Source organism: Medicago sativa, chromosome 4 (assembly GCF_051527215.1).
Source record: "Medicago sativa cultivar Bolivia chromosome 4, Bolivia_mono, whole genome shotgun sequence".
NCBI classification, from domain to species: Eukaryota; Viridiplantae; Streptophyta; class Magnoliopsida; order Fabales; family Fabaceae; genus Medicago; species Medicago sativa.
In genome coordinates, this window is record NC_140752.1 from 70,080,594 (window position 1) to 70,094,611 (window position 14,018).

Consider the following 14,018-nt stretch of genomic DNA (forward strand, 5'->3'; position numbering starts at 1 on the left):
TTTTAGAAGGTACTTTATTGATATTTTGTTTGGCCTAGCTTCTCCTTAAAAATGTAGAGAAGCTAAAAAAAAACCAGGCCAAACGGTACCGTACTTAAACTGAGTTTACGTAGGTTTTGTAAATATGCTTGAATTGAGTTATGTATATGCCCTTCACTAACTTGAGTAAAATCTTAATGTCTATGTGGTATGCGAACTGAATTTTTGTAAACATGCATGTACATGTGGTACCTGAGTAGAGTTTATGTAGATGTTCTTGTGTCGAACTTAAGGAAATTTTACTTAAGGAAATTTATTTGAATTAAGTTTGTATCTACTAAACTAAATTAGAAAAATAATGTCCGTTGAAATTACCATTTTGCCCTTCTGAGGGGCATTTTGGTAAAATACAAATTGGACTCCCCTTGCCTATATATGTGAAAAGAAAAAAAGAAAAAAAAAAGGGAGAGATAAACGGGAACGGGAGAAAGAAGGGGGGAACGGGAACGGGAAAGGGAAAGGGAAAGGGAGGAGAATCAATTCTCCTTCGTCACAACTGCGGCGAAAAACGGCGGCGCCGGTGAGGAAGAGGAAGAGAGAGACGGTCGTCTCCAATCTAAAGCCATGCATGTATGATTCTCTCTGGTTGTTTCATATCGCAGGTTTGTGTCCGGTTCTGTTGATCGCCATCATCATCTCAGTTTGGTTTCTTGCTTTTTTTTCTGCATGCATGTTTCTTCTTTATGTTGTTTTTGATGTTTCTTTACCTCTCTTCTTCATGTAGCTTAGTCGATTGAGAGTTTGTTTGGTTTGTATGTTGTGTTTGTTTTAATTAATTTAGAGACTTTGGTTTAATTTTGTCTGAGTTTATGAATTTGTGTTTTTCTATGTTTGTTTCTGGGTTTGAGTATTTTGTTTTGTTTATTGATTTTGGGTTATGGTAATCTGTTGTGAGACTACAAAATTTCAGTTGGTGACTATATTATTTTTGGTGAGTTTGCTATTCTCCATTTTCAGTTTTGTATGGCGGCCGAAACAGGAAGAGTAACGAAGACGAAAGGGAACACAGTTGTTACAGGCGCAGATTGTAAAGGAACGGCGACGTCGATGTTGATAAGCGCCGATTGTTATCGACGGCGATGGTCGTGAGAAGAGAAGAAGGAAAGGGAACACGGTTGTTAGGTTGTGGATTTGGGAATTTACGATAAGCAAAATGATTTGAATTAAAATGTGAATCTTGAGCCGGCAACGACACATGGGACAACGATAAACTCTGGATTAAAATTCTGAACCAAATCAAAGTTAATAGTAAGTTTATTATGATTTGATATGTTTTTATCTTATTTATAGGTTTCTTATAATGTGTTTTGAGTTGTTGGCAATCAAACGATTCCGAACCAAATCAAAGTTAATAGTAATTTTGTTATGATTTGATATGTTTTTATGTAATTTATAGGTTTCTGGGGTGTTTTGGCTCATAAAGCCAAATCAATGCTGGATGAAAACAATCCAGCTCCGCAACAACAAGACACCATGCCTAAACACTCAAATCACACTCATTTAATACCTTTACAAGTCCTTTTTCAACTCAGGTGATTACCATTTATTATGTTCAATGCAATGCATGGATATGATACATGATATAACATAATGTTGCAAAAAATATGTTTGTCATTTACATTATTAGTTGAATGGGAATCAACTTATTTCTGTGTGATTTTGCTTTTGTATGGTTATTCAAGCCATTATATCAGCCTTCTGACTATAATAAAAGAATGGACAATCCTTCGATTCGGAAGGGCTTGGATGCAATTACTACTTCCCTCAATCAGCTAGGTGACACCTTTGAGAAGGCTTTTGAGGTCAATCTGTCTGTGTAAGAATGACACAATACATAATTGTTGATGAGTTTCTCTGAATTTCATGTTTCGATAGAGTACATCAAAGTATTGATATCTTCGATTTTTTTGACAACTCACTTATGATTTTATTTATACATCACATTCTTTAGTTCAATGTTACTTTTGATTCTTTTCAGGAAGGAAAAACAATGGTGGAGAGTAAGACAGCAGACTTGAGATATCAAATCAGGCGAAGAGGAAATGGCTCTGAAGATATAAACCAAGCTTCAGAAATGAGGAATCCGTGGCAGCAATCAGATCAGATACATTCTCCTTCTCGCCATGAAACCCAACTCGAAGGTGGATGGTATTAAGGCTGAAGGTGATGCTAGGTTGCAGAGAAAAGCTGAGGTAATGTTTATGGTGTTGAGAGTTACTGACTTGAAAGCTTATGATTGAAGATTTTATTTTGCTCAATTTACATTGTTATAAGAATACCATATATGTGCCAACAAAATCATGGTATTAAAGATGAGAAAATTATTTCTTTTTGATTCTAAATACAACAAAACAATTTTTTTTGAGATAAGTTAGAATAGAATAAGCTAAGAATAGAAGCTACAAATAATGGTTCATCTTCTATATATGTTAGAATAGAAGTTTGGCAAGTTTACAACACACATTGAAAAAAGAGTGTATGCTTATGTTTTCCTTCTATATATGTTTGAATTTGTTGTTGTTTGAGTTTCATTTCTGAAGAGATCAATTGAACCAATAAAATAGCAAACATGAGACAATCATGTGATTTGGAGAGTTAACTGAATATTTTTTTTTGCAGATTGTGCATTCGATTGCTCTGTTTCGGGTTGACTTCGCAGGAAGAGGAGAGCTTGCTGAGCGCCAGGTCTGTGAATTAGTCATTACTTTAGCCCATTATTTTAATCGCAAAAGTTCCTCTTTTTATTATTTTCTTCTCTAGGTTTGTTTTATGTGAAGGTTTATATGATGTTTTGCTTGATGATGGCTTCCTTAAATTTTACTTACCGTGTTTTATAGGAGCAGTATAGTCTATCTTTTCGACCTTCAAACATTATGGTTTAAGAAGGATTTCATTGGCTCTATTTGTGCTGAGAAGAAATATCAATGATTAGTTTCTGATGCAAATATGTCTCTGCAGAAGCTGTTTTTGTGTTTCAAAGGTGTTATAACTTTGTCTAGCATATTTCTATTTTTTTCCTAACTTCCGTGTGATGATTCTTTGCAAAACAGAGAGACATTTCATGGTGCAGTGAGTTTTGCAGCTTCACTTTCCTACTTTGGCTGAATCTATAGCTTTGAGGTGGTAATTGATTTTGTTTTGGATTTGTGTTGTTGATCTTATTCTGTTCATTTTTGTGTTTTAATTTTGCTATATATTTGAAGAATTCCATTTTTGTGTTCTTTACAAGTGTATTGCAGGAGCTATGGGTTGAATCATTCATTCTCAAGATATCTTGACGACAAAAGAAAGAACAAATGGTATGTGTTTCTTATTGTTTTATTTGATATTCATCATATATTTTGAATATTGGTTTGTAAGCATAAGAGGTTTTCGTTTTGGTATTTGATAGTTAAAAGAAAGATTTGTTTTGGTAATTAAGCGCTTTGATTTGGTCATGTTGTGTGCTCTGATATGTGAAGGCGGATTCACAGTGCATCGACAAAAAAATTTCATGTCTGTTTCTACGCCTTTCATTGCATTGTTGGTGATAAGAGTTCTCCCCCTGTAGTTTCTATGTCTGCTTTGGCTCATGTTTTGAATGCCATTTTATGTTTGATTGCAGCAGTTGGCAAGTTTTGTTGCGGTAGACGTTCTTAAGATACTTTTTCTCAACTTTTTGTCGTATTCTCATCTATGTTCTTACACTAATATCTCTCTTTTTCTGCAGTTTATTCTCAGCTATTTCTTTCCCACCCATTCAACCAAATATCAGGTGAGACACTAAAACAAAACCAAACATTGTCCTCCCTTATAGTTGCCAAGTTTTAGTCATAGTTATTTTACTATATTTTTCATCCTTTGTTGGACTTTAATTGGTTAGCTAGATATATTGTGTCTTGAACCCACAATGTCATAACAATTTTCGAATTGACATGATCTGCAATCTCAGTGCATGTTTAGTTTTTTAGTTTTAACATTTTGTGACAAACAAGTTTCATTTATGTTTCAATTGTCAATGGACAAAGATATAAAATAGAGAAAATACAATGAAGTGTAATTGCAATTACTGTCAAGTTGCATCATGCTTTATTAGCTGTTTTTAGATGTAGGTCGTGATCACTTCAATATAATTTTGCACAAAAAAGAATAGCGGAGGGGACTGAAAATGGGGTAGGAATATCCCTTTGATTAGAAGGATGGTGTGGCTAGGTTTGTGTTCATATGTTGAAGATGGTGGAGAGTGAGACATTGATGGGAAGGTAATGCTTTGACAGGTTTCTTTCTGCTCCAGGTATTTCACTTTTTACTCTTTCCTTTTTTGTTGTTCTGATGTTGTTTGAGAGCATTTTGTCTCATTTTGATGTGTATATATTTTTTGTTAGGTTTTTCTTTTTCAGAATTTGAGGCAGGGGAGGGGAAACTCAAATCATGTGCAAAATGAGAAGGAGAAATTTGAGAAGCTGATTTTGTTTGAGCTTGAATTTGACGGAGAAAGGTTCTTATGGGTAAAGTTTCTTCTTCCACTTTTATTTGTTTCTTTCTCATCTATTTTTCTATAGAAGAAACTAGAATATTCAAATTTGGATGTGCTTTGTTAGATCTTTAATCGTTTGTGAGGGAGTTTTTTCTCCGTGGCTGTCGGTGTGTGTTATGTTGTATTATGTGTTTTGTTTATGTAAGTTTTTTTCCTCGACTACTTCAAATTCAGGTCTGCTTTCGATGTTTCTGTTTAGCCATTTTGTATGATATGCTTTGTTCATTCAATTTTACTCTTTGCCTAATCGTTATTCCTACAGATTAATGTATAAATATGTACACGATGTTAGTTAGTGCCATTAATGTATGAACCACTGCTAAAGTATCACAACATGAATGATATGATTCAATGTTTTGTAGTTTTCTTTTCTCCCACACTTTTCTTTAAACAATTCTCATCAAATATATTGAAAAGGCAAACAAGATTAAGCTGATAAATGAAAAACAAAACTAAAGGGGTGCTATTAAATACATTTAATTGTTTATTGCTTTATATAGCCATTCCATGTTTAAATATTCCTAAAATTCTATTATAAACAGAAGCTTCAGCCACCCTTTATTTCACAACATCCAATTCAACAGTCTTTTTATCACATAAACCTAACAGAACAAACAAAATGGCTGATGCACGTACAGTCCCTGGAGTAGTCCTCCCCTCCTCCACCGGATAACGGAAAATGCCGGTGATGGGCCTCGGTACGGTCGGAAGCAACCAGTAAGTTTACTAGAAAAGATGATGTCCTTGAAGCAATCAGACAAGGTTATAGACATTTTGATGTTGCTGCTGCATATGGTGTACTTCTAAATTATGGGTTACTGATAATCATCCTGAGATCATTGTTCCTGCTCTGCAGAATCTCTAAGGTGATTAATTTTTTTTTCTTCTCAATAGTTAGCTATATTTTTAGTTTTTCTCATAAATTGTGGATATTGATTTGAATGTATCCATGTTTGTTTTTGCAGGACTCTTCAACTAGAATATTTAGACCTCATTTTGATCCATTGGCCAATTACTACTAAACCATGTGAAGATAAATAACCTATTGAAGTATCAGAGATTGTGGAATTTGATATGAAGCGGAGATAAGCAATTGAAATTTTAATGTATGAATATTATTATCAGTTTTGTCATTGGTTGAATTTTTGTAGAGAATGCATCCCTGCAAAATGTAATGAATACTACCCGAATTACGATCAATCCGGATATATCAGAGGCTGCTGAGTTGAAGAAAGGGTTAGTTATTTTATTTCGATTGTTGTGGTTTTTAATATATGTTTAGAAGGATAGTTAACACAACCTTTGCAATTTATCTATTTCCTATAAAAACCTACATAAACTGTGTTAATAGAAAGAGATGATTTTTTCTTCAACTATGGGGAAACTTTTGCTATGATAGCTGCTTCTTTTGTTTCTCTTTTTGAGGTAAGCAATAGGTCCCTTGATAGAATCTCCACAATTTTTTGTTTTGTTTCAATTTTGTATTTTGAACAATGTTCATATTTGCATGTAGTCTACTGGTACATTTTATGTTGCGGCTAGATACGAAAGTGCAACCCCCGTGCCACCTTATGTTACCAGCCGCGGAATTAAATTGTTTGTAACATTGTTAGTACTTTGTTTTTCGGTGTTGATAGATTCGTATTTCAGGTCTACTTTTTCAAGAGCTCTTATTTTGCTGGTGTTTATGCAAATTGCTTTCTGTTTGGGATTATTCCTCCTGTCATGACTTATATTCATCAACAATCCAAGAAGGGAAAAATCAGGTATGGTTTGTGTTTTCCAAGTGATGCTAATTAGAGTTATACATTTCACGATGTAAAGTACTGACACAGGTACGAATACCAAACACGACACTAACACATCGACTCCGATAATAATTTAAGAAAATGAATTTGTTGAATGTAGTCACATGTGTCAGTGTCGTGCCAGTGTTGGGCACTGTGATGTGTCTGACAACATGTTTCAAAATGTTTGTGTTGCAGAGTTTTACATAACAAAATTAAGCATTCAAAAGAAAGGCACAATGTACCTATGCATTACTGCCCTTCATATTGATGGCATGTCCAACTGACATGACACTGTCACATGTGGATTATTCCATTTTCTCAAATTTCTACCACTGTCGACGTGTCAGTATTCGTGTTGTGTTCGATGTCTGTGTTAGTGCTTCATTGCAGTGCAAACAAGTTATACATATAAACTTACTTTCAATTAATCAATTTTTCAGTCCCTTAGAATTTGTGAAGGAAAAGGTTGTGGTTACTGATATCGAATTGTAATGAATGATTTTGCAGGCCAACTTTCATTCAAGGAGGAAATGTGACACTTCTGCTGCTTTTCATTGTCTCGGTCATTTTGGGAATTTGGCATTAGATGTTCTTCAAAAGGCAAGGCTTAGAAGGATTGGGTTTAGCTGCAGTGAAAGTAGTCCGCCGTCATTGCAATCGGCAAATTTCAACTTCTGGGTTGAGATCGGACAGTTCATATTTCAAATTTGTATTTAAATTATGACTTGGTTGTGTCGGAAATCGGAATATGAGTCATCTAATCTTAATCCAACATTCGAGATCTATGAATACTGTAAATGAAGAGTATTTTGACAGTAGACAATTCGGATTCGGTCTAGAAACAGGACAAATTCTGTACTAATTATGGAGTTATGAATAAATAATTTTTTTGCATTCTGTCAAGCATTCAAGCCTTTTTCATCCTTTTTGATATTCTAACAGTTCATGGTTAGTAAAAAACCATTCGTTTTTGGTCACAATGCAAGAAGCATCCACATCTCCCCACTTCCCCCCATAGCGAGAAGTTGCTCCCATCAATTGATAGGGAAGGTAACTGCAGTAAACAAGTAGTGTTGCATTACTGAATATTACATAATAGAAGGTATTGGACAGGCCAAGAGAAATTGTACATCTCAAAATTAAAAAATCAACTCGGTAATGTATTTTTTGGTTGTGGACAGTTCTAACTATAGCAAAATATATCCTTGATATCCTTCCAATTATAAGAATAAGCTAACTTTGGGCTGTGCATAAAGAGTATGAGACCAAAATTAATCTACCTCGAGTAACACAAGTCCTATGACACCAAGTACAAGCCCGGCAGCTCCAACAATTCCAATGGACTCACCAAATAGCACAGCCGCAAGTACAACCACTGTCAAAGGTTGTGAATCAATAATAACCTGCCATATATCCACTCCAGAGAGTCAAAGCAAGCAACAATTCATGCTCCCACTGCTCCAAATCAACGCAAATTTAACTCAAAACAACTTTTCCTCAAGTCCAATTCTATCATGACACATACAGTATTTACAGTTTGATTTTACCGGTTTAAACATTAATCTCAGCCATACAATGTGCACTAGATAAGGACTATACTGCAGTTTCTAGCAACGACGCAAGAACTAGACATAAACACCCAAACAAAACAGCAACATCAATATAACCTCTGTCCATACATATAAGTCTCATTCGGAAGAAGAAAAAAAGTGTCTCTAAATATAAGTCATGTTACAAATTACTAGACACATTTATTTTAGTTTATTTTCCGAGTATAGCCCCTATGTGTAGTATTGAATCTGAATAAAAGTAAGAAAGTAGATATTTTCAAGTTCTAGGCATCTAAGGAATTTTTTTTTGTAAGATCTTAGTCAAACTTAGTAATTTTTTTTTTAAAATTAGTTTAAAGTTATAAATTTATCTTTAATCTTCTATGTTTATGTCGATCCTTTTAAATTATTCCAAGAGGTTAATATGCACTTTCAATGTTAAGTTATGGCAAGAAATTATTTTAACCTTTAAGGTATGATTAAATTGAAGGTTTAAGAAGAAAATGGAGGGGAATTGACATGAATAAGCAACAAAGGTCATGTAGGGGAGGAATTGAGTTGACACAATGCTGGAGAAAATTTTGTATTGGTAATGTATTTGTCGATGGAGATGTTCTTGAATTCACATTTAGGAACATTAAGAACAGTGGTTGAGTTGATGTGAAATTTTTTGTGTGATTATTATTTCCCTTAACTTGGTCATTTTTTTTATCAATGCAGTAATCCTTTTTAGTTTATAAATGTGTAACTTAGAATTATGAATCAGCAACATTTACATCTATGTTCTTAGATAAATTGCATCAACATTATTAAAAAGAGTCGAAGCCTGAGCGCAACTACTAATCGGTTTTACTAATAAACAAATTTTCTAAATTATAACTTATTCAAACAAATAATAAGGAATTTCAGAAACACAATATTCTAACTTGCTTGATTTCCACATTTATAAAGGGCAGTAATTTCTTAGAAAGATGTAGCTATTTTCTGTAATTTGATCATTTCTCCTTTAGAGCAATTTTTTTTTCAAAAAACACGTTATTCAACAAAAGGTAGTGGTTACTTTTGGAATTGAAGATGATGGGGCCATTTTGGAAATTTAACTTTGTAATCCATCAAACACAACTACTTTAGAATCTATGTTGTATAACTTCTGTTTTGGTTTCGTTTATGGTAGACCTATCTAGGATTCGATATGTTATGGATCATGGTTTTTTATATTTATATGCATGTAATATCTAAATTTCGAATCAGTTTACTTTTAAGCGTATTAACAAATATGTGTTTGCCAACACATATTTTTCGAAAAAAAGCAATCCACCCCGTGCGAAGCACGGGTTTGTAACTAGTAAGATCTAAAAACTCGTGATTTACATGTAGCACGTGAACTGAGTTTATGTAGACATACTTGACTTGAATTGAGTTTAGATAAATATACTTGAATTGACCTTTTGCAAACGTACTTGAAATGAGTTCATGTGTGTTTCTCTAATACATAAAAAAAAATATAAAAAAATAAAATAAATAAAAAGATGAATACACAAAAAATACTCAATTGAAAAAACTTATTAAAGATCTTGTGTAAATTCCTTCGACCTCTGATTAGCTTGTCCTTGGACCTCAACTTTTTGGGTGGGTTTTTTATGGTGGATTCCTCATGGTCATATGTTGTAGCTTTTGTCCAAACGATCTTTGTCCTTGTTGATGTTTGCGCATAAATCTTACTTTGATTTCTTTCTTTTGTGGTAACGGTTTAGTTCAAATCTCTGGTGTTGAATGCATAAATTCATCCATAATGAACTATGGAAATTGGGGGGGGGGGGGGGGGGGGGGGGGGTATTGAGCATCTCCCCCTTGAAATGAGTTGTTGTAGTGCAGTCAAATTGTGACGTGTTGCCTCTGGTTTGAGGTTCATGTGTACCACGTCTCTTTCACTTTCGCTACAATCAGGGAGTAAAGGTGTCAATGGTTCAGTTAATTATTCCATCAATTGATTGAAATCTTCCTCACAATCGTTGTCGAACAAATTGTAGTAACTATCCTCTAACCTTAAACTAACCAAAATGCAAACAATTGACTTAGCCATTAATGATACTACTTTGCAAACAATCGAACAAATTGTTGATCAGATAATATTATATGTTGATTTAAATGTGAGTTTATTATTAAACAATTGTTTTATGACCAGAGTGTTCTGGAAGCAGTTATATGATTAATATTAAATAAAATGGTAAAACAATATATTGATTAAGGACCATAGTACTCTGAATTAACTTGGCTGTGTTTTAAATAAGACTAAAATGTTCCGGATAGAATAATAAAAGTATTATAATCGTGATAGTGTGTGTGTGTGTAGTGTAACACAAATAACAAGAGAAAGAAAAAAGAGAATAACACAAAAGATTTATCCTGGTTCACTAAAGTCGGGGCTACTTCCAATCCCCACACTTCGTGTAAAATTTTCACTATAGTATTCAGCTACCAGAACCTTACGAGTAGCACTATATTTTCTTGATCACACAAGATCAGACTCTTACACCTTGTATTATCAACATTAGCAGACTTTTACAATTGTTTTTTTTTTTATCAATTCATTAATGATAAAGACAACACAAGAAAAGTTGGAACAATTCTTTCTCAAATTAATGTAACGAATAGACTTGAGAACTAGATTACATTTTGTATGATGAGATGATTTTTGGATCAAAAATGTTTTTCAACTCATGTTTCAGCTTCTAATAAACAAACTCAAAAAATTATGATCTAATGATACAATGAGAGGGTTAGAGTTTGTTATTTGTGAAGAGTTTATGTTGTAGTGAAAATTTCACATATTTAATGATGTTTTATATGTTCAAACTTTTGCCTTAAACCTTCGTTATATATAGGAGATGTAAGCCTTGGAGAGTAACCCATTTTAATGGGTGACGTTTAGGGTACACAACTGAAAGTTTTTGTGTACCATACAAAAAGCAATTGCTACCTACGCTAGCCAGTTGCAACGGTAAGTATACAATTAGCATTTGACCCATAACCTTTCTTTCTTTCTTTTTTGAACCCATAACCATTTTTAAATTACATGGTTACTCCTAACATCTCACACCAGCAGTCCAACACACAGAGAAAGAGACTGAAATCGAAAAAACTGAAGAAATGTCTGGAGTCATAGAGTTCTGTTAGCTTTACCAAAAATGGAGTTCATTACTTGTTCATTATATTATGCTGCTACTTGATTTTTATTTTTATTTGTTCATCCCTTCCTTCAACCACCAACAGCCACCCCTTTCATCTTTCTCATCTAATTTTTTTCCATAAACATCAACACGCAACACAACATTCATCATCAATCCTCCAACCACAACCAACCAACACCACCACAACCACAAAAATGGAACCTTTTAATTTTTTTTGAAGACAAAGTTACATCCAGATCTGCCACGTCATCATGTTCTCTGAAGAGATCTCATCTTGCGACGTCGAAACGCATGGCCAATCTCAAATGACGTCTTCAGAAGTCAAACGGCCAACGTTCATTCGGTTGTCGGTCGAGCGCCGTGACGGGTCAATCTTTTTTTGAGGGTAGAAAACCATCGCAAGACAAACAAAAACAACAACATGTGTGTGAAATGGAGCTTCAATCTTTTTTTAAATAATTTCTTTTTTTTAGAGGTTCTTTTTTATTAATTTCGTAATTTTCTTGTAATTTTATTTAATTTAGTTGACAAGTTAATAAATTTGTATTGATCCAAAAGACTTTTCTGGTCTCATATTTCTTTAAAATAAGAATAATATGATATAGATAATTTAAAGAAAAAGAAGAGTAATATGATAGGTATTTAAAAAAAAACGATAGATATTAAACTTGTATTAAATGAATATTTATTATCTTGAACAAAATTAAAAACGTTTGCTTGTAAAAAAAATAAAAAAAACATTTCATCATTCTGGGAAATGGATATACTTCTAATTTTTATTTTTATGTTTACGGTTTTTCTTCTGAGGGAAATTTTTTATTTTTACGGTTGTTCCAATTTTAAATGAAGTTGAGGCAGAGTAACAAATATAACGTTCTCTTGGTATAGCATGGAATCATATTAACAATAATGCAGGGAGAAATTTGTGCGTAGAGGTTGCATGTTGATTACAAGATACGTAAATTTGAGGTTAATGCCACTCAACATGCAACCTCTACTTTCTGCCTCGCCGTCTCGTGCAGAAATTTGAACACCGCAACATAAATCATGCAGTAAAAGGTGGATAGAAATTAGATATGTGGAAATTTGTACAAATGAGTGTTGTGTTTGTAGTTTTGGATTGATTTTGCTTCAATTTTGTTTTAGATATTTTAAATATTTGGATTCAGTTTTGTATGAAAGCAAGTGTTGTTAAATTCTGATTCATAGATTGCTATACTACAACTGGCAGAGTATTGGGTTGGACTGAAAATATAACATGTTATAACAATTAACCAGAATTTGTTTAGCAGACATGCAACTGCTCCATAAAGCTTGTGATTGATATGGCTATAAGAGTTATCCATCTAAATTTTTATTACTAATGAAAACTAATCTATCATTCTAATCCCTTTGATATTTCATGGCCTTTTTCTCTATTAAAACCCACAATAGTGGCATAGCCACTTTCAATTTGACCCGTAAATTTCTGCTTTGTTATCCATGCTCTCTCTTTTTGTTTCTGAACAGTTTTAGTGGTAATGAGTTTTTTGAACCCTGAGCGTTTACGCCGACGGGTTCGTTAACATGTTGCACGATTCAGATCTCATGAACACGGAATTCTATCTTTTGGATATCGAAGGCTGGCGAACGAAAATGCTGCTCAATCCGAATAGTTTTGTAGGTAATGATGATTAAACTGGTTTGGGCTGTTTGGGGACTGTTTTTGGATGAATTTTGACATGTTTCATGCAGGAAAATTGGGTCAAATCTGCAAAATTGTAATTTTCCACGGAAGCTGGCTCGAAATATTTGATCTTAGGTGCATTTTCCTCTGGAATCTAACTGTTTGGGTACGACCGGACAACTACCGATATCTAAAAATATCCTTTCTTAGCTTAGAATGTTTTATATATCCTTTCTTAGCTTAATTATTAGTACAATATGTGTCTCCCACAATCGAGTTTCTGCCACTATTGTGAGTAGGAGATGATTCAACTTCAATTTCACATCGAGGATTAGAAATTGATTCCACAATCTCTTGGTTTTGGTTGTCAAAGATTCAGCTAGCTCTTTGCGACTTTACCATCATTACTGAATAAGGTAATGTTATGACAGAAGTAAGTTCATAGGAAAACATGGTAGATGTGGTGCTGGAAGGAGAGTCGATCCTTCTTCCCTCTTCATTTTATGTTCTTAGCTTCTTGTGCATGAGTATTAGTATTGATTAAAACATAAACAATGCCTTAAACAGACCAGAATGTAAATCACTGGAATAAATTTAGTCCTATTTGTTGATTTTATCAGCACAGTCTCCTTTCTTGGTCCTAATTGTTGCAACAACCAATTCTATTTATTTTTCAATGCATCATTTTACCAAATTTTTAATATCTCTGCCCTATATGTTTGTCACTTTACCAACCAAAGACACACTTCATATTTTAAGTTGTGGTATTGCTACACATATTCTTGACAAATTGATTTTGCATGATTTGTTTTCAGTTTCTTCATTTAAGTTCAAATTGATTTCTTTAAATTCATTGCTATCAACTTATAATTGTTCCATTATTTTTTTTCAGATTAGCCAAACTTGTTATAGAACTTAGACAATCTCCCTAGGGATAAATATTAGAAATTCAGCAAATGAAATGATCCATTCACAGAAAAAATTGAACACTTACAGTTTAAAACTAATTGACCTTAGAAGATTTATTGTTTCAGCATCCTGGGATGTGAATGTGTTGTGTGTTGATATATGCTGGTAAAATGTGAATGTGTTCTATGCTAAACATTTTGGGATGACAGAAGCTGTTGAATGTTACTTTAAAAAACTACTTCTCGACAATTTATTTCACAAGCATCTCTTTTCAACTCACGCTGGGAACCTTTTTTTTATTTTTTAATATTATATTTCAATATGTTTTTTCTTCCATTTAACTTTATTTTTTTTAAC

General features: G+C 33.5%; 1 long non-coding RNA gene across 26 annotated transcripts; it reads left to right on the forward strand.

The window, feature by feature from the left end:
• Nucleotides 1-446: 446 nt before the first annotated feature.
• Nucleotides 447-7,248, forward strand: LOC146931344 (uncharacterized). 26 transcript variants are annotated; one of them, XR_015006655.1, is made up of 17 exons: nt 447-641; nt 997-1,287; nt 1,436-1,571; nt 1,722-1,855; nt 2,018-2,231; nt 2,659-2,724; nt 3,090-3,162; nt 3,269-3,338; nt 3,644-3,664; nt 3,749-3,793; nt 4,125-4,312; nt 4,404-4,526; nt 5,194-5,421; nt 5,521-5,582; nt 5,707-5,791; nt 6,206-6,321; nt 6,853-7,248. It is a non-coding gene; the product is annotated as an uncharacterized LOC146931344 (long non-coding RNA). The 26 variants fall into 26 exon arrangements; XR_015006656.1 differs by having other exon boundaries at nt 3,279-3,338; XR_015006651.1 differs by having other exon boundaries at nt 3,090-3,159.
• The last annotated feature ends 6,770 nt before the right edge of the window (nt 7,249-14,018 follow it).